The sequence below is a fragment of the Puma concolor genome, chromosome B1 (assembly GCF_028749965.1).
Source record: "Puma concolor isolate L17-30 chromosome B1, mPumCon1.1.hap2, whole genome shotgun sequence".
Taxonomy (NCBI): Eukaryota; Metazoa; Chordata; class Mammalia; order Carnivora; family Felidae; genus Puma; species Puma concolor.
This window is the reverse complement of record NC_141670.1, coordinates 133,161,848-133,183,934: the sequence shown is the minus strand read 5'-3', so window position 1 is coordinate 133,183,934 and position 22,087 is coordinate 133,161,848. Positions and strand designations below refer to the sequence as shown.

At 40.9% G+C, this 22,087-nt stretch overlaps 1 protein-coding gene across 2 annotated transcripts in view; it reads right to left on the bottom strand.

Moving 5' to 3' along the window:
• Nucleotides 1-17,933, bottom strand: part of GPRIN3 (GPRIN family member 3) — a 68,133-nt gene extending 50,200 nt beyond the window's left edge. The window contains exon 1 of one of the 2 annotated variants that reach the window (XM_086704586.1): nucleotides 17,794-17,933. The gene's annotated coding sequence lies outside the window, so the exon portion shown is untranslated. Of the gene's footprint in view, nucleotides 1-17,541 lie in introns of both variants that reach the window. The other variant, XM_086704587.1, reaches the window with a different exon arrangement.
• Nucleotides 17,934-22,087: the final 4,154 nt, after the last annotated feature.

Sequence of the window (22,087 nt, the reverse complement as noted above, 5' to 3'; positions counted from 1 at the left end):
AGAGACATACCCCTTGACTATTCCTTTGTAGTCAAACCCTCCTCCGCTCTTAACCACTCATCTGTTCTCCACTCCTGTAGTTTTGCCTTTTCCAGGATGTCCTATAAATATAAAAGTACATAGTTGTTTCGGTCTGGTTTCTTTAATTAGCGTCACATACTTGCAATTCATCTGTGTTGTTGTGTGTTATTAATAGTTTGTTCCTTTTTATGGAAGAGTGGTATTCCATTGCAAAAGTGTGCCACTGTTTATTTATTCACTCCCTGAGGGACATTTCGGTTATGTTCTGGTTTTGGTGATTGTGAATAAAGCCACTACAAAATACGTTCTTGGGTTACCATAGGTTTTCGTATTGCTTAGGTAAATGGGAGTGAAATTGCCAGGTCACATGGTAAGTGAATGTTCAATTTTATAAGAAACTGCCAAAATGCTTTCCACAGAATGAGTCAGAGGTCTAGTTGCTTCACATCCTTACCAACGCTTGGTTTTCTCAAGACTTGTTTTTTTCTTTTTTTTTCTTTGCCCTTCTAGGTCTATATAGCGTGAGATAGGATTTTAAGATTTCATCTTTTAGAACCATAATATTTCCACTTCCACACTAAGGCCACACTCAATATGTCCTCCTCCCCCTTCACTTGGATCTTTGTATTATCCCTCCCACTAGATTAAGGATTCCTTTGTGGGTAAGGAACAAGTCTTAGCCATTTTCGTATATATGATGTGCTGCCAACTCACCCCAAGGGTGGGGATTTGCAACAACAGGAAATAACACATGCTACTTAAATAAATGCTCCTATATGATCAGATTTGATCAACACATAATGACACAACTAATGTATCCAAAACATAATATCGTTTGCCCAATTTTATCAATTGTTTTATGCCATAGGAATTTTAATAAAATTGTGCACTTTCCTCCCTTCTCACAGATACTGTATATCCCCCAAAACTTTCATTTGTTTTGGAGGATATTTGTCTAAATTATGGATTTCAGTTTTCCTGCTTTATCAAAGGGCAAATTAGAAAATATGGTTAGGATGGTGAAATATTTGAGTAACAGATTTCTTGTGCCAACATGAAAAACGAGATTTTTCTTACTAGTACTTTAGTAAGAGATTATGACCTATTTATTTTACAAATTTATCACTTACTTGCATTTTTTTAAAAAAAATGAGCTATAATTGACATATATCATTATAATCATTTCAGATGTACAACATAATGATTCGATATTTTGTATATAATGTGAAAATGATCACAACAGTGTCTAGTTAACGTCCATCGCCATACTGTTACAATTTCTTTCTTGTGATGAGAACTTTTAAGATACTTACTCTCTCACCAACTTTCAAATATTCAACACAGTATTATTCACTATAGTCACCATGCTGTACATTATACCCCTGGAGCCAATTTCTTTCATAACTACAAGTTTGTGTGTGTGTGTGTGTGTGTGTGTGTGTGTAATCACATTTGCTTTATCCATTCATCCATTAATGACACTTAAGTTTCTTACCTTGACTATTGTGAATAACGCTGTAGTGACCATGGCAGTGCAAATATCTTTTCAAGTGTTTTCATTTCCTTCAGATAAATACTCAGAAGTGGAATTGCTGGGTCATATGGTACTTCTATTTTTAATTTAAAGTTTTGAGGAAGCTCCATAGTGTTTTCCACAGGGACTGCACCAGTTTACATTCTCACCAATGCTGCACAAGGGTTTCCTTTTCTCTGCATCCTTACCAATGTTTGTTATTGCTTGTCTTTTTTGATAATAGCCATTCTAACAGGTGTGAGGTCATCTCATTGTGGTTTGTATTTCCCTAATGATTAGTCATGACTAGCACCTGTCAGTCATCTGTATCTCTTCTTTGGAAAAATGTCTTTTCAGACCCTCTGCCCATTTTTTTAAAAATGGGTTTTTGTTTTGTCTTTGTTTTTGTCACTTACTTGCACTTCAATGTGCTTTTTAGGTGAGAGGAAAAATTGGAATTACAGGGGGAAACTGTAATCATCATTTATGAAGTGAGTTGGGGCAAAAAAAAGAGGTTGAGAGTCACTGATAAAGACTCAATTTCAAAAGTGAATGTGTCTTTGAAGTGCCACGAGCCAACCTCCCAGTCATTGCCAGAATCCTGACTATAACATCTGGTTGAATAGTTGCACCATTAGAAAGCTCACCGCTTCATATGGCACCAGTGCATACATCCTTGCGTGCAAGAGTCTCAAAACAAAATAAATACAAAACATTGGGAAAGCAGCTTCTTTCTAACCAGCTTCTGTTTTTCTGTAACTTTGTATCATATTAACTTTCCGTAGCACCTACAGAAATCTAAACATGGAGTGTGGAATCTATTGTGGCAGAAAGATGTTCACCTTGCATCATCCAGCCAAGAGCAGAGTTAATCTCATTAACTTTTATAATGCAAGATGATTTATATTTTGAAGAGATGAACTCAGAGGCGTAAACGACATGAATCTTGGAACCTGTTTTTATATATCACTCTTTCTGCAACTTTAGTTTTTGAATGGAAGTAAACCAACAACTTACGGTTGTACATAGAGAAGAAAATTTGTATAAGTCTATAGAAGAAAATGTCTTAAGTATAATCTATGCGTAGACTGGACTCTGAGCCCTTTAATGGAAAGCATTCTTGCAGAACTCAAAAACAAGGGGCTTTCTAACCTTAGACATTTCTCTTTCTATTGGCTAGTTTCCGGGGTGGTTTTGTACGAAGCTTAGCTCAGATGGAAATCCATTCCCGGAATTCCCTTCCCTAAATACTTCTTCAGTATAGTTGGCTACAAGGGAAACCTCTGTGATATTTGGTGGCAGAAGTGGGGCATTAGCATTATTCGGCTTGGAAGAGCCCTGTGGTGCAACAGCAGCTGGGCGGCTGGGCGCTGATCTCCTGGCTCACCTCAGTGACCTCAGGCAGCAGCCAGGCCGCAGGTCCGCACCTCCCACCAGACCCTCTCTCTCAGCCTCTGCCCAAGGTCTGTCAACAGCTCTGCAGTGAGAAGGGTGAGCCCCTTTCACGGTTCTCCCAGGTGGCTGTGGTTGGAGGAGACAGGAGTCCAGCGGGGATTCTGTTTTGTCTTTCTGTGTTCCAGTTTGTCTTGCGGGTTCCAGATTGTCCCTGCTCCACTTCACATCCAGCTTTTCTTTCCACTGCTGGCTCTGTTAGCCTACGATCACCGCAGGCCCAATATCAGATGCAGAACAACTGCTTCCCATAGACCTTTTTATAAGCTCCCATGATTATGTAAGGTCTAACACTTATGATAAATCCATTATTCTACATCCACCGTACCGTTACTGCTTTCCTAACTGATATCGCTTCCATAAATTGTTTCTATTCAGAATATGCACTTGGTTACAAATGGTCTTTTTGTGCCTGACTTAAAAAAAAAAAATTATGATACAGGCACCTGAGTGGCTCAGTCGGTTAAGCGGTTAAGCGTCTGACTTCAGCTTGAGTCATGATCTCATGATCTCACGGTTCGTGAGTTTGAGCCCCACGTCAGGCTCTGGGCTGACAGCTCAGAGCCTGGAGCCTGCTTCAGATTCTGTGTCTCCCTCTGTCTGCCCCTCCACTGGTTGCACTCTGTCTCTCGCATTGTCTCAAAAATAAATAAACATTAAAAAAAAAATTATGATGGGGTGCCTGGGTGGTTTAGTTGGTTGAGGGTATGACTCTTGATTTCAGCTCAGATCATGATCCCAGGTTCGTGGGATGGAGCCCCATGTTGGCTCTGCACTGAGCCTGGAGCCTGTTTAAGACTCTCTCTCTCTCTCTCTCTCTCTTTCCCCTTCCGCCCCTCCTCCCGGTTCTCATGCATGGTCTCTCAAAACAACACCACCACCAACAACAAAAAAAACCCCACCTGAGCCAACTAGTTGTTTCTTCAAAATACGTTTTAATGTGACACTTGGAAAGTTGGATCTACTCATAGTAAAACATAAACTACAAATTTGGAAACGATTTCAAGTAATCCATTTTTATCACACTGTATGTGTATTGAGAGCCGATAAATACTGTTCCAAGTGTTTCAAACTCTTTAATATTTCTTAATAGTAAGATTTTATGGTCTTTAAAGGTGGAGAAGCCTCTTTTCATCTTTACATCGTTACATATTAGCACATAGATAAGACCTTATTAAACACTGGCTGAACTACGTAAAGAGCAAATTTCAGCTTCCTGTTTTTTTACAAAAAAGAAAAGAGCAGCAGTGTGTGAGCAAGCGACCACAACCAACTGCATCCTCTGATGCTTGTCTCACTATTATATAGAAACTCCAGCAGGAAACCACAGCTATATCCTTTTCATCAGTATAGAAAAATCTTATGAATTGTTGGCAAGCATAAAACAGCTCTATTGACATTACATAGATAGTGGTGACAATTTATACTCACCACATCCAGGTGCTTTACAACATTTTCACAATGTTTCTCAAGGACAAATTCCAGAGAAAAGTAGGCATAACAATAGTTATACCTTAACCACTTGCCAGGGGGTAAACTATATAGAAAAACAATAAATGCCACTGAAACTCAACTCCTCCCTTGAAGTAACTGATTTAAAAAAAAAAAAAACTGATAAGTGCTAAAATTTTGCATTTCACTCAAATTTGTAAAAGTTTCTAACTGACCAAAGATGCATTAGCCTGTACTCAAAAATCAGTACTGGGGCTCCTGGGTGGCTTAGTTAGTTAAGTGTCATGATCAGCTCAGGTCATGATCTCACGGTTTGGGAGTTCAAGCCCTGTGTTGGTCTCTGGGCTGACAGCTCAGAGCCTGTAGCCTGCATTGGATTCTGTGTCTCCCTCTATCTCTGCCTCTCCCCTGTTCACACTCTCTCTGTCTCTCTCTCTCTCTTTCTCAAAAATAAACTTTAAAAAAAATTGTGACCATACTAATTTTTCCCTTTGTATTCAAAATAGCCCAAGCATTGGACCTTTCTAACTATGAAATGTACAAACCCCTTTTGTCCACTCTCATGTATAATCCTATTTAGGATTTGGATAACACATGTTTTAAATTTGTAATATGAGCCTTGACAATGTGTTTTATCAATGAAGGGACTTTCTAACGAAGATCTCTTAATCATTTAGGAAATACAAAGAAAAAAATATGGCAGAAGTCCAGGGCTTTCAATGACTTTCATTTTAATGGGAACCACAGACATGTAGACTGATTTACACAGAAGTCAGAGAGTACAGACCTGTAGCTTTCTTGCGTGTCTACAACAAAACCTACTATGGAAATTCTCCACAGTATGTTTGTTCCATGAATACATGTGTGAACAACTGAATGCATAAATTATTGGTGGCAATGGAGAGGGGGGAGATAAGAAGGGCATCTCCAAGTTCCAGAAAAGGCTGAAGAGACCCCAAATCCAGAAAAAAAGAGGCCCAAGAGAGAAGAAAAAAATGAAAGACCGTTTTAAAAACCTGGACATTAAAACTAGAATTGTTCTTAGGAATTTCTGGACCAAACTGTTCATTTCTAGAAAGAACCTGAGGTCCCTTGGGCAATGACATGACTTCAAGTACCATTTTCACAGATTGTGACATGTGTGTGTCACTTTCATGATTTTTACCTTATGGTGCTTCTTATCTAAACTATTTTTTACTTAATGCTTTTTATTCAATTGACTTTAATTGGTGCACTAGCTGAAAATATTAACCTAGTCTTAAGAAATGCTCTCTCTGCAAAGTAACAGTTTTGATGTGCTAGTAATGTATTTTACATATAGCAGCATATGGTGTATTTTGTATATGGTATATTTAAAAAATATTAAATATAAACTTATTTTAAAATAAATTTAAAAATATACCATATGCTAAATACATTATAGGCTATATTTTTAAAATATACTTTAAATTTATTCTTAGTGTATTTCAAATTTTTTTTAATGTCTATTTATTTTTGAGAGAGAGAGAGATAGACTGTGAATGAGGAGGGGTAGAGAGAGAGAGGGAAACACAGAATCTGAAGCAGGCTGCAGGCTCCATGCTGTCAGCACAGAGCCCGATGCGGGGCTCAAACCCACAAGCCGCAAGATCATGACCTGAGCCAAAGTCAGACGCTTAACTGACTGAGCCACCCAGGCACCCCAATACATTTCTGAAATAAAACAAATTCGTAACTATTAAAATAAAAAGTAAACCTGTATACCATCTAAGATCATCTTACAGGTCACTGATTAAAATCTTCTGCATTTTGAAAACTAGTGCACTTTGCCATGCCATCCCCTGGAACAAAGCATTTGGATTCTGAAACAACATGAAGTGTTGTTTGTGGTAAACACATTCCAGATTGATGACAAGAGTCCAGTAATAAGACCAATGCCTGCAGGTGACTTCTGCCTATTTTTTTTTAACTAGAAAAAAATCAATTGCTTATTAAGGAACAAAAAAATAAATTAAGGCAGAAGTTATGGCTTTAAAAACAATTAGTGGATTTTCGTCTTTAAAATGGATAGGGATAATATATATTCATCTACCTGTCAACTATCATTAATTTATTAGGAATATGGTTTTAAGAAGGAGCTTGTCTCAAATGAGCCTTCTGTACATAGACTGTCTTTTTTTCAGCCTTTAATTTGAACTAGAACACTTAGCTGCCAGCTAAAATGAGGAATTGCTCAACTTTCATAAGTAAATGAGTATCTATGATTAAAACATCAATCACGGAAACACTAGTTCTATAAATAGTGTCTAAGTCCAAAGTCCACAGGTAGGGCTAAACACAGACACATGCTTTGTTTTTCTCCTTCTATGTGTGTGTGTGCGCACGTGTGTATGCACGTGACTATCTGATAGGTATTTAGTTTTTCTCTTGAGAAACAAAGAAATGTTGTTTGCTGAACATATGTGTCACCTGGATATTTTGATAAACATTTTTATTTTTCAATTTAACCGCCTATACAATGATTTATAAAGTTTTAACCTAAAATGTTTGTTTGTCCTTGAACTCACTCTGTTTGCTTAAAAAAAAAAGTCTTATCTCTGATTTATAAGCTTTCAGTTTGGTTTTTCAGCAACACAAAATGAAATTTGAGATAGGAGAAATCAGGCTATAAAATCCAACCTATTCCTCTGCTTTTGACCCAGTGGTAATAATAGTAATGTTAATACATTACAGTGTGGTATAGTAGTGAAGTGAAGCTTGTGACTTTTGAAGTTAGACAACTCTGAATCTACACACAGTTGAGTCAGATACTATCTGAGGGACCTTTGGCAAGTTTTTAATCTGTTTCCTCATCTCTAAAATGGGGGAAGTAAAAGTACAAATCTCATAGATTTGTTTAAATGAGAAATGGGTTTAGCAGGATGTCACTAGCAGAAAAGGCCAAAGAATGAAGTTCTGAAAGAATCTGAGTTCATTAACTGGACAGATTTGTAGTCTACTCATCACCTGTTTCCTTACAGTGGAAAGCAAATGGATGAAGAGAAATGTACTAGGGTTCTCTTATGCCCTAGAACCAAGATAGCAAAAGTGCCCTGAGTGGTTCCCTTAGGCTCTTGATCCTCATTTACCTCAACTAAATTCCTCTTCCCCACGTGTTTGGTTGGTTTTTCATTCTTTTTCACTTACCATCCTTAGTTCTGAAATCTAGGTACTGCCTCTTCTCTTATTTCCCCTGTGCTGCTACCTTCTGGGCAGCAAAGCAAGAAAGTTCTCTTCTCAGCAGGAGTGAAGACACAAAAACGGAATCACTCACCAGGCAATCCAGAGATGTGATTTACCACTTAAACTCTAGGGTCTTAACCCTGAAGAGGAAGACCAGGGAAGAGTGATAGGCACCATGTTAGGAAAAAAGGATAGCATGCAGGCAGGGGGTATTTCACCCAACAACTATGAAAACCCCAAGTGTTCTCAGTACTCCGAAATGGGTATATTACCCAATAATGCTCTGATTCAAGATCATCTTCCAAGGGTGAAGGTGATCCTTGCGAATCTAATAATCCCAAATGGCGGCCTTTCACTTGTCTTAAAATACACTAGCATATTACAAACCATTTATAAGCAATGGTAAAGTACCAATGACAGCAAATGATTTATTAAAAGACTAATTTAGAGCAGTTTTCTGTAATGTCAGTTATGTTGATCTCGATGATAAAGTGATTTTTATAATAATGTTACTCTCATTTATCTCACTTGCATTTGTAGATGTTTTCTTGAATAGAAAAAAATGAGGGGCGATGAAGTTACATTGAGGTTCTGGTATTTTCATGGGGAGGAAATTTCCTACAGTGTATAAACTAGCTGCCCACAGAAACCTGGAAGATTTCTTAATCTTACACCTTCCCTATCTTGGTCACATTTGCTCCCCTCTGTTTCTTAGTTGTTTTTAACAAGATGAAGTTGAAAATACATATGTCTACCATTTCATTTTTGACGACATTAAGGAAGTGTAGTGTGGGAAAGGCTTCCTCCAGTTTTCAAGCTGGCCTGGCTGGAAGAAAGGAACCCAGGTGTGGTGAGCAGGTGGCGAAGCTCTGAAGGGGAACGGAAATTAAGTGAATTGCTAGGGCCTAGAGGAAGGAAGAGAGAGGTCTGTTTGGGACAGAGAAAGAAGCCTGGTTGTTAGGCTGCAGGGGAATTCCCAGGGAACCTCACCAGGAAAAGAACCCACTCTAATGCTGCTGAGCATATTTATTAGTATGTTTATGTAGGCCAGGAGTCTGGGAATTATTTGAGAGTTCAGATTATGTTTTATTCATTTTTGAATCCCTAGCACATAGCACAGGGCCTAACATATATATCAAGTACTCGATACAAATTTATTAAATGATCCAAGCATCTATCTTCCTCAAATCAGAGCTTCAGCTGGTCCCCTTTCACATTCTATACTTCATCTCCTAAATAAAATCCTATTTCCAGTTTGAGGAATGCTTTTATTTCATTTGCAAAGCAGAAGTAGCTGACATATCCCCAATCCATCAAGCTCACATTATTAACTTTTATCATCCCTCTCTGAGAGTTAGACTCACTACTCAAAAGTAGTGAGGGATGATCTTTAAAAACTCATCATTACAATTTTAGACATCCAAATAACCGCCAGGGAAATAGAACAGTTCTTCATAAGAGCATGAAAGTTTTAGTGTAACTAAGTTTATGTTATTTCAAATCACTAAGAAAAAAATTACCTTGACCCCTAAAGAATTTTAACACCTATGGTCTCTTACATGTTATCAATACACTTTAGGTGTTATGAAGACGCGGACATCATTCTACATGGAAATGCACTCTGTCCAAAGAAAGCACAGAGTCAATGTAGCCCCGTGTCCTCTGTTGGCTTCCACTGATACTATTCTCAGCCCCGTCTTCTTAGAGTGAAGATGGTGAAGCACCGACACTTTGGGATTAATAATTTGATGTGAGGATGTTTTTAGAAGCGAGGTGGGAGGCACAGTGTGGGGGTGGTACGCAGCAAAGTGTGCACGAGGAAGGAAAGTGGCAGCGGTAGTTGAGAAAGAAAGTGATTTCAGAGAGCTATTAATTAAGAGCTTTCTCTATTTTCGAGATCTGCCTGAGGTTTTCATCCTATTGTCTCAGAAGGGCATATGTCTTTACTTCTAATGTGAATGATCAACTGTGACACAGTCAGCTCAGCTCATTGTCAGCCCTAGTAACAGACGAGTTCCACACAATCCAGTGGCCACACTGTGTAGTGATCTCAGGGATGAGTTAAAAGCACAGCCAACTGCCATTGTTAGATGCACATTTCTCAGCTGTACAGACACAGACACAAACTGGGATAAGAGTTGATACTACTTCTGACAGTTGGTTCTCAATTGCCAAGCCTACGAAATAGACCTCACCGTTACCTGAAAGACTGAGATATGCTTTGGGCTTTCAGGAGGCTAGGCAAGTTTGGCATATAGCTAAAGAGTCGTATGTAACATAAAGATATGGTTTATTTAAACACACATAAAGCAATCTGATGTAAAATGGTAGTTATTGGTTAAAGAAGAAATGAACTGTTCTACGGACGGTTGATTTTGTTTGCTTGCTGCCAAAAGTGGTACGGTAAAAAATAAGCAAACTGAAAAATTCACTCTTCTCTTGCTAACAGACCACGTCAACCCAGTTTGTATTCATTAACCTTTTGCAGCATCCGCATGTTTTGATGATGGAAACTTTTTAGACTCTCGTGATAGTTTACGGGAGTCAACGACATTGACCACAATGATCTCTCTACTTTGTAGAGTCACATCAGTTTCATGAGTACAGTCACAGCACTGGAGGGCCCAGGGATACTTAGAAAACATCACAAACTCAATCCCTATTAACTGAAGTTGTTGAGCACAAGTGGCTTCTACGAAGCCTCAGTGTCAGAGAGACAGTAGGGAGTAGTGGAGACTATAATGAAATAAAGATGTAGCACATACTGTTACTTAGCTTCTACCCAGAGAGTATGTATCAGTGTCTCATTTTTTATAATATATCTCTTAAGTTTTAAATATTGCCTTAATGAAAAATAAATACCTGCGAGTCAAATAAAACATGATCTTCCTGCTGGGCCCACAAACTGTGCCAGTTTTTAATTTCTGACCTGGTATATATATACATCTTCAAACCTGAGGTCTGGCCACGTTAAGTGAAATGTATTGGGTCTCTCAGATGCTCACGGCAAAGGATTCTTCTGCTCTGAGTATCTATACGTGTAGACACAAAATCATCCCCATGTGAAAGGAGATTGCATAGGCATTTTCACTTAATGAGAGCTCAGCCCCTAACCCTGACATTGACAGATTTCTGTTCGGTGACTGCTTTCGGAACATGTTCAACATGAAAACAAGACCAAATCTCCACACTCATTTGTCAGAAGCAATTTCTACTCATTCAAGGATGCAAGGGAAAATGCATATCCATTTATTAACCTTCGCACTGATTAAAATCCTCATTAGCATTAAAATTCTAGTTGCTTCATTTTTACCTGCATTTTTCAAGGAGAAATAATTTATAGTATTCAAAGAAAGCCGTGCTTAGAAAAAAAATATTACCAAGTGTAAATTAAAAATTCATGCTCTGTATAGGAAAGTAGTTAGAGACAGGGCATAAGAATCACGGAGGGTTTACTGAAATAATTGATCTCTAAACCATGTTTTGAGGGGATTGAGAAGCTAATTTAGGATGAAGGATTGAGCATTCCAAAATGATGTAATGGCAAAGGCAATGACCAAAGTCTAACAAAGTGGACTCCATGATAAATCAATTATATCTTGCATTTTGAACAATTAAAAAAAATTAATGTTTATTTTTGAGAGAGAGAGCGGGGTAGGGGCAGAGAGAGAGGGGAACAGAGGATCTGAAGCAGGTTCTGTGCTGACAGCAGAGAACCTGATTGTGGGGCTTGAACTCATGAACTGTGAGATCATGACCTGAGCCGAAGTTGGACGCTTAATTGACTGAGCCACCCAGGTGCCCCTTGAACAACAATTTTTGAGAAGTGTATCAGGAGAAAGCAAATTCATATCAGACCAGAAAAGAAGAAAGATGATTAAAAATGTCTATATTATATTCAGCAGCCCTGTCCTACACAGACACAATTTGGAGTAAAAATCTGGAGCTGATGCAAAATTCTGAATCCCGATGATATCTGCTATAGTGTACTTCTTAAGGCAGACACATAGGCACAGACTATAACATTTTAGAAAAAAAATTGTCAACAAGAATTGAAACAAAAAAAGATGCTCTGATTACTCAGAAAATATAGTGAACACAAATGTTTAGCTCCCTCAAGCATTTAATTTACCCGAAGTTGTACATTATAAAGAAAGAGTCTCCCATAGACACAATACGATTGTTTTAATTTTAGACTATTTAGAAATCAATATGCTGAAAAAACAATCAAGAGTCTATCCCCATAAAACATCTTGATTACTCCCCCTGAACTAGATCTTCCACTTTACTGGACCATTTGCAATTCAGGCTTAAAAAAGGATCCTCTGCAACTCCTTTTCTCCAGAAAATTAGTAGATGGAAATGTGATCTTTTAAGGAGCACTGGAGCTCTCTGTCCAGCTGTCTGTTACTGAATTAGCAAGAGTGCTGAGGTCCCTGGAGGTGCCTGTGACTGTGAACTGTTACTCTCTAGCCTTGAGTATTTTCAAGGTTTGCTTGGTTCTGCAAGTGTCACAAGCTGTGACTACTGACTAAAGCAGTAGGGTTGGCTTGGGTATCCACCGGGTTTAAGACCCAAGAATTAACATGTTTAAGTGGAATCTGGTGTGTAAGTAAGTCCAAGAAGGCTCCCTGCCTCAGGTTGCACAGCTGATGCCCACAATTTTTCTGCCACATCAGACCTCTGGGAGAGAGATCACTGCGTTGTCACTTAGAAAGGCTCACAGCATTGACTCTTAATTTTGGAGGAAGGGCTGCAGGAATAATTAGATTCCCTTCCCCCCACCACTCTGGAGCCATTCATATCCTCTCTTCAGACCCCACTCCTTCCCCCCTCAGCAGAAAATCGGTAGAGAATTAGAAAGAAGAGGTCTAGGTTTTAGCCCCAGCTCTAACAATCGTGAGGACACATTATTCACTCATCTGGGGCTCACCTGTTATCTTTTTTTCTCCCCTGTAAGTAAAGGCAAGACTGAACAGTGGTGTTCAAGCCTGGCTATTGGAATCATTTTAGGACCATCATAAAATATAGATTTCCAAGCCCTACATTTAGATTCGGATTCAGATTCAATAGGTCACAGCATTTAGCCTTCCAGCTAAGGGTCCGTTATTATTACCTGGTAATAATAATTCAGGCCCCCAATTATGCTGCCAGCTTTAAAATAAAGCCGACGATCTAATTATAGACATGAAAAATCAGAAAGCTGTTATTGTGCTGGCAACTCCAATAAGCCCAAATAAAAAGCTGTGAAAATTTTTCTCACTGGCATTCAAGACAGTAAGTAATCTAAATTGTAAGCTCATATACATTTTCCTCCATGAAATTCAATAAAGTCTTTTCAATTCAAATGCAGCCTCTAAGTGTTTTTGTTATTCCGGACTTGACTCTTATGCAACAAAGCTAGCTTATCACTAATCTAAAGATTCTGATGAAGGAAGATGAAAAAGGAGTCCAGGACATCTTTATAGAAAAGTGAATCTCCATATTTGACTGAACTCCAAATCAACTAATTTGGGTACCCGAGTCTCTGTTTTAACTGGCACTGTTCTTCTGGTTGAAGGTATAACTGTTTTCAAAAGGGTATTAATATCATAATGTTGTTCTATTCCATAGGAAAGGTAGCAAGAGCTGAAAGAAGCCCACCAAACATTTTAAAAAACACAAGTGAAGACATTCTCCTCTGATTTTATCTCCTAACAGCTCGGGTTGCAGCAAAACACACTGATGTTAATTTCTGAAAATGCATGCAAACATACTCAAACATTTTACTAAAATGCCGAACGAGTCATAGAGCAACTGAAAAATAAAATCTGGCAGGTTCTGCCCTTCCTTTTGGGGTTATAAGTACCAAGTGGTCTGATTCATCTTCAAGAAGCTGTTGGTTTCTAACACGGGGGTTTATACCTACGAGGCACACAGGAAAGGAGACTTGTAGGAGAGAATAGAAAGGTTTGCTGGATTTGTGACAGTCACTTGATCACCCTTGCCCCTCTGTGCCAATGATGGCACTTGTGTTCTGGGAAACGAAATGCTCATGCTACAATGTGGTATATCGCGTAATTTCAATAGTTCATTGGATTCAACTGAAACAAGGCCTAGCCAGTAAATTATTGCAAATGAGAGTTTTTTAAAGGCAGGAAACGACAGATTTATGATGTTATGGCCATGCTGACTAGATTTTCTTAATGGAGTAGCATTAGGAAAAGAAATCTTATATACAAAATAACAACTCTTGGCTAATATTTTAGTCTAACCAGAAATCCTGCGGTGATTCTCTCCCCCCACCTCGATACTCATTTTCTTTTCTAAATGTTTCTTAAATAAAGCTCACACTACCCTGCCTCATTCTTTACTTCTTCCTTCTATATCACCACTCCTGCCACACTGCCCACCCAGATCCATTCATCTTTCATAAACTAGCTCACATTCCACCTTCTCCTTGAAGCCTTTCTAGATCAATGCAGTCCCCAAGGATCTCCTTCTCATCCGACTTTAGCGTCATGAATTAATGGTAAGTCATAATGTCTTGCCTTTCTCAAGGCAGTTCTGCCTTTCAGAATATTGTGTAAATGCTTGTGTATCAGATTTCCTGTTGACTCTTGGGGTCTGACAAACGGGAAGCATCTCTTCTTTGTGTCACTTAAAGCACTGGCTTTTGGACTTTTTGGAACATGATGCATAATAAGATATACAATCTACATCATAGTCGGATGTGTATATATACATATAAACATATATTTAATCAAAAAGTTCCATGAACTATACTTACTTACCCTTCTATTCGGTTTTACTCTACTTCATTTTTTGAAAATAAAAATGGATCAGACCCAGTAAACTGACTTCACGATGGGTTGTGACCAGTTCTAGAAGGGCACTTATTGATTGCCATGGGGTTGTTATATACATTCCCCTCACTTAAGACATAATTTAAGAATTGTGTGAGACCTTTTGGCTCTCTTTAGTACATGTTTCTGAGTTACTTTTTTTTTTTCATCCACTTTTTCAAACCATCATACTTTTGCCTTTTGGGTCATTGGGGACAATTAATCCCTGGCATATACAGTACTTTCCATCTTTTTGCCCTGAGCACTGTTGTCATAAAAATAAGATCCCCTGCCTCCTATAAAACTCCAATCTCCGTTCTCTCATTCCCTTTTATTCTCACAATAGGCAAAGTAGGGGGTAGACATTTCATGGATGAAGAAATTGAGACATAGAGGATTATGACTTTTTCAAGGGTACGTCTCCTTTTTAATCAGGTTATTACAAATTAGCGAATAGGGGGGCATCTGGGTGGCTCAGTCGGTTAAGCGTCTCACTTCGGCTCAGGTCATGATCTCGTGGTTTGTGAGTTCGAGCCCTGCGTCGGGCTCTGTGCTGACACCTTGGAGCCCGGAACCTGCTTCAGATTCTATGTCCCCCTCTTTCTCTCTGCTCCTCCCCCGCTCACGCCCTGTCTCTCAATAATAAATAAACGTTAAAAAAAAATTAGTGAATAGTGTTTCTAGATATTTGAAGGGTATAACATTGGGTGATGTGAACAACATAGAGCCTCCCTGGATATGCACGTACCTAACTTACCCAGGTCAAACAGTTTACAGTCATGACCAGATGAGTTAGTGGCCCTGCCAGACTTCAGTGTGAGGGTGGGTCTGCTTCCTTTTACACTCATCTTTCCGTCTCCATCTTCTCTCAGTTTTTCACCCACCCAGAGCTACCTGTTATTCCTGGGCCTCTTCATGTTTTGGCCCCTGTACCAGGACTACTCCTCTCTCTCCTCTTTACCAAACTAGTTCCTCTTGTTCTTCAGGTCTCTGCACACAGTCCTCGTCCTCTCTACCTCCACGACCTGACTTCCGCAGCATGGTCTACAGGCCCTGTCAGAGCACTGAACCAGGTGGTACTCACTCCCTGCCCAGTTCTGCCAGCAGAGGCTGTGTCTCGCTCAGTCTTCTATTCCACAGACGAGGACCATGGTGAGTTCTAGATAAACAAGGTTGATTGCATGAATGAATCAATGAATGAGTGCACAGAGGGCAGAAACTGCTAGCACTGAAAGAACTCACGCGTGAGCTGGGGCTGGAACTGTGTGTCCTGACTCCCAATCTTTTATGATTTTGGATTCCATGATGGACATTTTAATGCTTCCCCATAAGCTGTAGGTTTTTTGACTGGGAATTCATACAGTGAAGGAGACCTATATCTCATAAGTATATTTGAGGCACAGTCAAGAAAATGTTGCAGGGACAAATAATTAAGGCAAGTGTATTGAGGCAATTAAAAAATACCCAAATTTCAAAATGGCTTGTTGGACCTCACCCCGACCTCCAGTTGAGACTGATCCGATTCAGGTCATGTTTCAGGCCTCCACTTCCCATATGAAGCCATGCTTTTTTTTTTTTTTTCCCTCATCATTTTCATAAAAGTCTAGTTAATGATTAGGTGAAGCCTCACCACACCACAACACACTGTACGTGGCTCAGCGTGAGTTCCTCTGCTCTGTTTCCAAAATAAATCCCAGTGATATAACATCTAGACTTGCAATGGCGATTACTACTCTTTTTTCCTGTTTGTGAATCAACAACCCATTTCCTCCCCCCTCCCCCAACACATAAAAACTTAAAAAGTGCTCTTGGTGATTCTATTTAAAGAACATTCTCTAATACAAACTCCTGTCATTCGCAGATAGCAACAGAGCAGATTTTCTTCTTTATGCTGTGACTCATGTGTCTTTATTCCCAGGCTCAGGGCAGGCCAATGGTGAACACAATGGAAAAGAAAGAATAGTTTATAACTGGAAAATAAGCACATTCAAGAGAAGTACACTCAAAGCGTTATCAAAGTAAAATATGCAGCAGCACCAACAAGAGCAAACAAAAGCCCACGCAAGAGATGTGTAAATATTTCATGAGACTAAGCCTTAATCAACTCTCTCCCCAAATCTTGCTGGGGTTGTAAACACTTCAGTTTCTTTCAGTCCCATCATGACCCAGATTCCCCGCAAAAATAAAATGAAGACACGGACTGATGGTTCTTTCACAAATGTGTTGTGAAAAATATTGCGATGGAGCATATCCAGGTTTGCTTTAACAGGAAGATCCCCTTAATAAAAGGTGCTTGCTTCTCGGTGACTCCCCTCCTCCAACCCTTGCCTTTTCCCCACCGCCTCTGCTGCTTTCTGGACATTCACATCATCTTAACCTTGAACTGCCTACGCTCCAAGCAGAGATTTCTCCCACTGCTTCTCCAGGAGGCCCTTCAAACCCGACGGCTGCCTGCTGCCTTCCCACCACCCAAAATTCACTTCCCAGGGTCCAAGAACCCCTCTTCCCCTGCACCTCCTCTTTTATTGTCCACTGTCGTGTCTGAAATTTTGCATCTATCTTTTAGATCTGCCTGGATAGCGTGAAAATCTGTTGTGTGTATATCGGCTGGCAGTGTTCTTCAGATTTTTCCCTAAGATCCATCTCTGCAGAACCTTTATAGCCTCTAGTCTCTACCCTGACTTAATGTGGTTCCAAAGTTCACCTCTACATACCGAACAGGTCTCTACAATGATTTCCCTTTATCAACCTCTGCCTCCCCTCCTTCTCTCTCCACCTCTCTCAAGATAAACTATATATGCAAGTGTGTATGTGGATAAACGCACACATACATGTATATACACACACATATGAAATATATGAAAACTACAGTGTTTTGACTCTAAAGAAAATAGACATGGGAAAATGAGAAAAATACAAGTATAGTATTGCCAAACACACACACACACACACACACACACACACACACACACACACACACCCCCTATTTGGATATTCACAGTGTGCAGACCTGATGGATTATAATCCCCACGCCTCCCAGCCCAAGAACGAGAACAGCAGGCTTCGTCTCCCATTTACCTTCAAAGCCAGAGCCTAAGGGAGCAATGACCTTGCAGAGAAATTCATCACCTGCGAGAAAGACGGCCCCTCCTGGAGCGCAGGACGGGATGGGGACAAGAGCAACAGGCAAACGATCAGCGGGCAAAATGTGGGACCGAATCCATACCCCCGGCGGTACCGAGCACACCACAAAGCTCCGGTCTCCCGGGCTGGACGCCGGGCAGAGGTGGCGCAGGGGGGCGTCTCCTCCCGCGGCCGCCGGTCGCCTACCTGCTCTCGCTGGGCTCTCCCCGGCGCCGCGGGGCCGCTGCCTGCGCTGTGGCGGGGGTTTCCCGTCGCATATCCCAAGCGGCGGCTCTCGGCGCCACACGGATAGCTCCGGCGGGCTCCGGAGCGGCGGTCCTTTTTCGCCCCGTTCCGGGAGCTAGCTGGGTGCTCGCAGGAACTGAAATTACTATGCAAAGAGCAGAGGCGGCGCGCAGGAGCCGGGCGGAGACCGCGGGGGCCGCCCCCACCGCGGGGCTGCAGCCGCCGCCGCCCGGCACGGAGCCAAATTGGAGGTGGGAGTTCACGTGCCCGACTGCTCCTCCGTCAGGCCCGGGATGCGCCCACCTGTCCACGGAGGGCAGCGCCGCCGGGCCGGAGCATCCGGGGAAGGGGCTGCAGCTTCGCAGGCAGCGGCGGCGGTGGCGGCGGCAGCAGGGCGCCGAGCTCCGCCCCCGCCGCACCCCAGCCCAGCCTTCCAGGTCCCCCGGGAAGGGTTTGCAGCGGCTACTTGCCGCGCGGCAGGGGGGTGGGGGGGTGGGTAGCGGGGCAGGGGCTGGAGGGTCAGCGTTCTGCTGCAAGGTGACCAGCGGCAGGTGGAAAGTTAAGGAGACTAAGGTAGAGGACTAGGGCCCAGAGCGACTGGGCAGGAATTCTGGCCCTTGCTCCTTCCCACAGGTCACCAGACTCCATGTATGTGTCTAGACTCTAGCAGACGGTTTCTAATAAAGCCACGTGCAGCGAAAATCTGAGAACAAGGAACTCCCCGACGTTTCACATGTGTTGCAAAACGGACAGTATCCTGCGTATTTGGAGATGGCATTGCTGACGGTTTTCTTGTCCTTCTTCCCTCTCCCCCACCCCCACTGATGGGCGTGGATGGCTTTGAAAATCGTCCCTGCCAAGTGGCTCCAGTAGTACTATATGGATGTGTAGTATGGTTAACAGCTAGAGATGCTGCAAATGATACGAGGAAAATAACTGTTATTAACTGAATATTGTTGGCAGGCACTATGTAAAAGGCCTTATATGTGCCTTCTCTGATTTCCACAGCAACTCAGGGGGGTGGGTATTGTTCTCCACTGTATAGGCAAGAAAACAGGCTTCCGTGATTTAGACACTTTGGTTGAGGCCACACTTTAGTAACCTGCACAACCGGGATTCAACCCACTCCAAAATACGTCCTCTGAACTAGTACACAGGACTCACCCAAGGATCTTGTTGTAATGAAGATTCTGATTATGTAGGTCTTATGTGGGCATTGCTAAGAAGCTCACAGTGATGTCCATGCTGTTGGCCAAGGAACCAAACTTTCTAACCTACTAGACCAGGGATTTGAATTAAATTATTTCACTCTAGCTCTAGTTGGTTGATAACAACTTTTTTAAAATTCTTTTTTATTTTTGAGACAGAGCGCGACAGAGCACAAGCAGGGGAGGGGCAGAGAGAGAGAGGGAGACACAGAATCCGCAACAGGCACCAGGCTCTGAGCTGTCAGCACAGAGCCCGACACAGGGCTCGAACCCAAGGACCGTGAAATCATGACCTGAGCTGAAGTCAGATGCCTAAACGACTGAGCCACCCAGGCGCCCCATAGCAACTCTCTGAAGGTGGGTTAAGAAGGACTCTATGGTTGTGTCTTGGCTCCTGGTCAGAGAATACTGTAATCAGTTCATCATGTTCAATTTGGTTGTGGAGAGATGGTTGTGACAATGTGCTGGGTGGCTGTCCCCTTCCAAAACAACAGGGGTGGCTATGGTATAATATTGAAGGCGTTGGTGCACCAAGGACAGATATCTTCATTCCAGTTCTCACCCTCATTAAGAAAAGCTTAAAGTTTTACACCTGACGTATGTAACACAAAATACTTTACAAAGTGTGCACATAAATAATTTTATCTGTCTTTATAACAACACTGTAAGGCAAGAATAATTTCATGTTACAGGAAAGAAAACTGAGGTGGACTGAGTTTCCTGAGGTTAACAATTAATATGCAGGCAGTAGTGGCTAGACTGTGACAGATCTCTAATTCAAGGTTGTTTTTACTATACCACGTGGGTAGTTCCTACTGATGCTGTAACAAATTACCACAAATTCAGTAGCTTGATATAACACAAATATATTAGCTTACAGTTCTGGAAATTGAAAGTCTGAAAATAGGTCTTACAGGGCTAAAATCAAAGGACCAGCAGGGCTATGCATTCCTTCTGGAGTCTCTGAGGGGATAATCTTTTCCTTCCTTATTGGTCCCAGCTTCTGGAGACAGCCTATATTCCCTGGCTTGTGACCATTGTGATTACCTTGGGTACACCCAGATAATCCAGAAAAATCTGTCCATTTCTAGATCCTTAACTTAATCACATCCATGAAGGGCCTTTTATCATGTAAGGTAACATATTCATAGGTCCCAGAGATTAGGATGTAGATATTTTTGGAGGATTATTATTATGCCTACTGAAACCTTGATTGGTACTTATCTTAACAGTTTCTACCATACCTTATTGGTCTGAATGACACTGAGGTAATACTTAGGGGAAGTCCTAACCGCTGTTAAAGGCCCTCTTTAACAATACAGAATTTTTCAAAATTCTGCTTCTCAAATATCTGCTTCTAGGATAAATAATGCAATTCAAAACTCAGACAAAATCGAGTGTAACTTCAATTCCAAACCAAGTGATGGTTTTTGAAGTGATGAGAAACAGTAAACCATTATGTCAAACAAAATCAATAAAAATTATTGAACACCTTTTATGCTCAAGACGTTTATAGAAAAACTCTGATATAGAGAAGTTTATCATTTTATTGGGGCACAGAATTTCTGAAAAGTGAAATAATAAAGGATTTAAACAGAAGAAATAATAGGAGAAGCAACATGAGATGGTATATGATTAATTGCCAAGTGAATTAGATAAATCTGGAAGTTAGACTTATACTGGAGAGTAGATACAAAACTGGAAAGGTAGGTTGGAAAGGTCGTGTTGCTTAGGATCTTAAATGTCAAACTAAGGAGTTTAGACTTCCCCTGCAATAATAACACTGATAGTAACACCTTATGTTCACATAGAATAATTTACCAAGCACTTTTTACATATTTTCAGTCACTTGACTTCCTCCCATAAGCCCCCAGAAAAGCAGGCCTGTGCATGCGCATGCAACACACAAGGAAGGAAATGCAAGTCTCTTATCAAAGTGGTGTTCTTGACCATTCTATGTAAAATTGCAGCTCCCCTTCCCACTTACATGCTGCCGTTCTTTTATCTTCCTTACCCCTGCTCTATGTTTTTCCATTGGGCCCACTACTGCATCTTGATAGAGTATATATTTGTTTATTGATATCTACTGTTTATGAGGGCAGGGACTTCATCTCTAGTTCACTGCTATATCCTTATCGCCTAAAATAGTGTCCAACACTTATTAAGTGCTCAGGAAATATTGTCGGATGGATCATTATCTCCAATTTAGAAATCAGGAACGAAAATCCCAGATGTTTAAGTGACCTTCATGATGTCCAACAGCTAAAAGTGCCTTTACCAAGACTGAAGCCCAATGTCTGGCCCGATGCTTTTTTTTTGATAGACTATTCCCTTTCTGAGTGAAAGCTGTTAGTCATGTTTAAACAGGAGCAGCAATGTATTTTAAAAAGACAAGAATTTGAGAGTAGAATCCTCTCTAAATGTCACATCTTTCCTAAAAGCTTCATCCATCTAGCTGGATTGGCAAGAAACATTGGCAGGACAGAGTTACCAACAGTGAATTCTGGAGGGCTGCCGTCAATTCCATGTTAGTTAGCACTACTAATACTGTAAGTTGTTTTGTAAGTGTTCTGTTAATTCATGTGCACATGTCTTGACACTCTGGATTATAGGCTTTTGGTCTCAGGGACTATAACTTCTATTTCTTTTATTTATTTATTAGACAATCTTTTTTTAATGTTTATTTTTGATAGAGAGACAGAGCACGTGTGGGGGGAGGGAAAGAGAGAGAGGGAGACACAGAATATGAAGTAGGCTCCAGGCTCTGAGCTGTCAGCAAAGAGACCAATGTGGGGCTCAAACCCATGAACCATGAGATCATGACCTGAGCTGAAATCAGACACTTAACCGACTGAGCCACCCAGGCACCCTTATTTCTTTTATATCCCTGCATTCTGCCCAGTACTGGGTTCTAAATAGACTTACCACTGCATGGTTACAAGAATGCTGCCATCACTACAAAAATTATTTTATTACAGGGCACCTGGGTGGCTCAGTATCTTAAGCATCCAACTCTTCATCTTGGCTCAGGTCATGATCTCACAGGT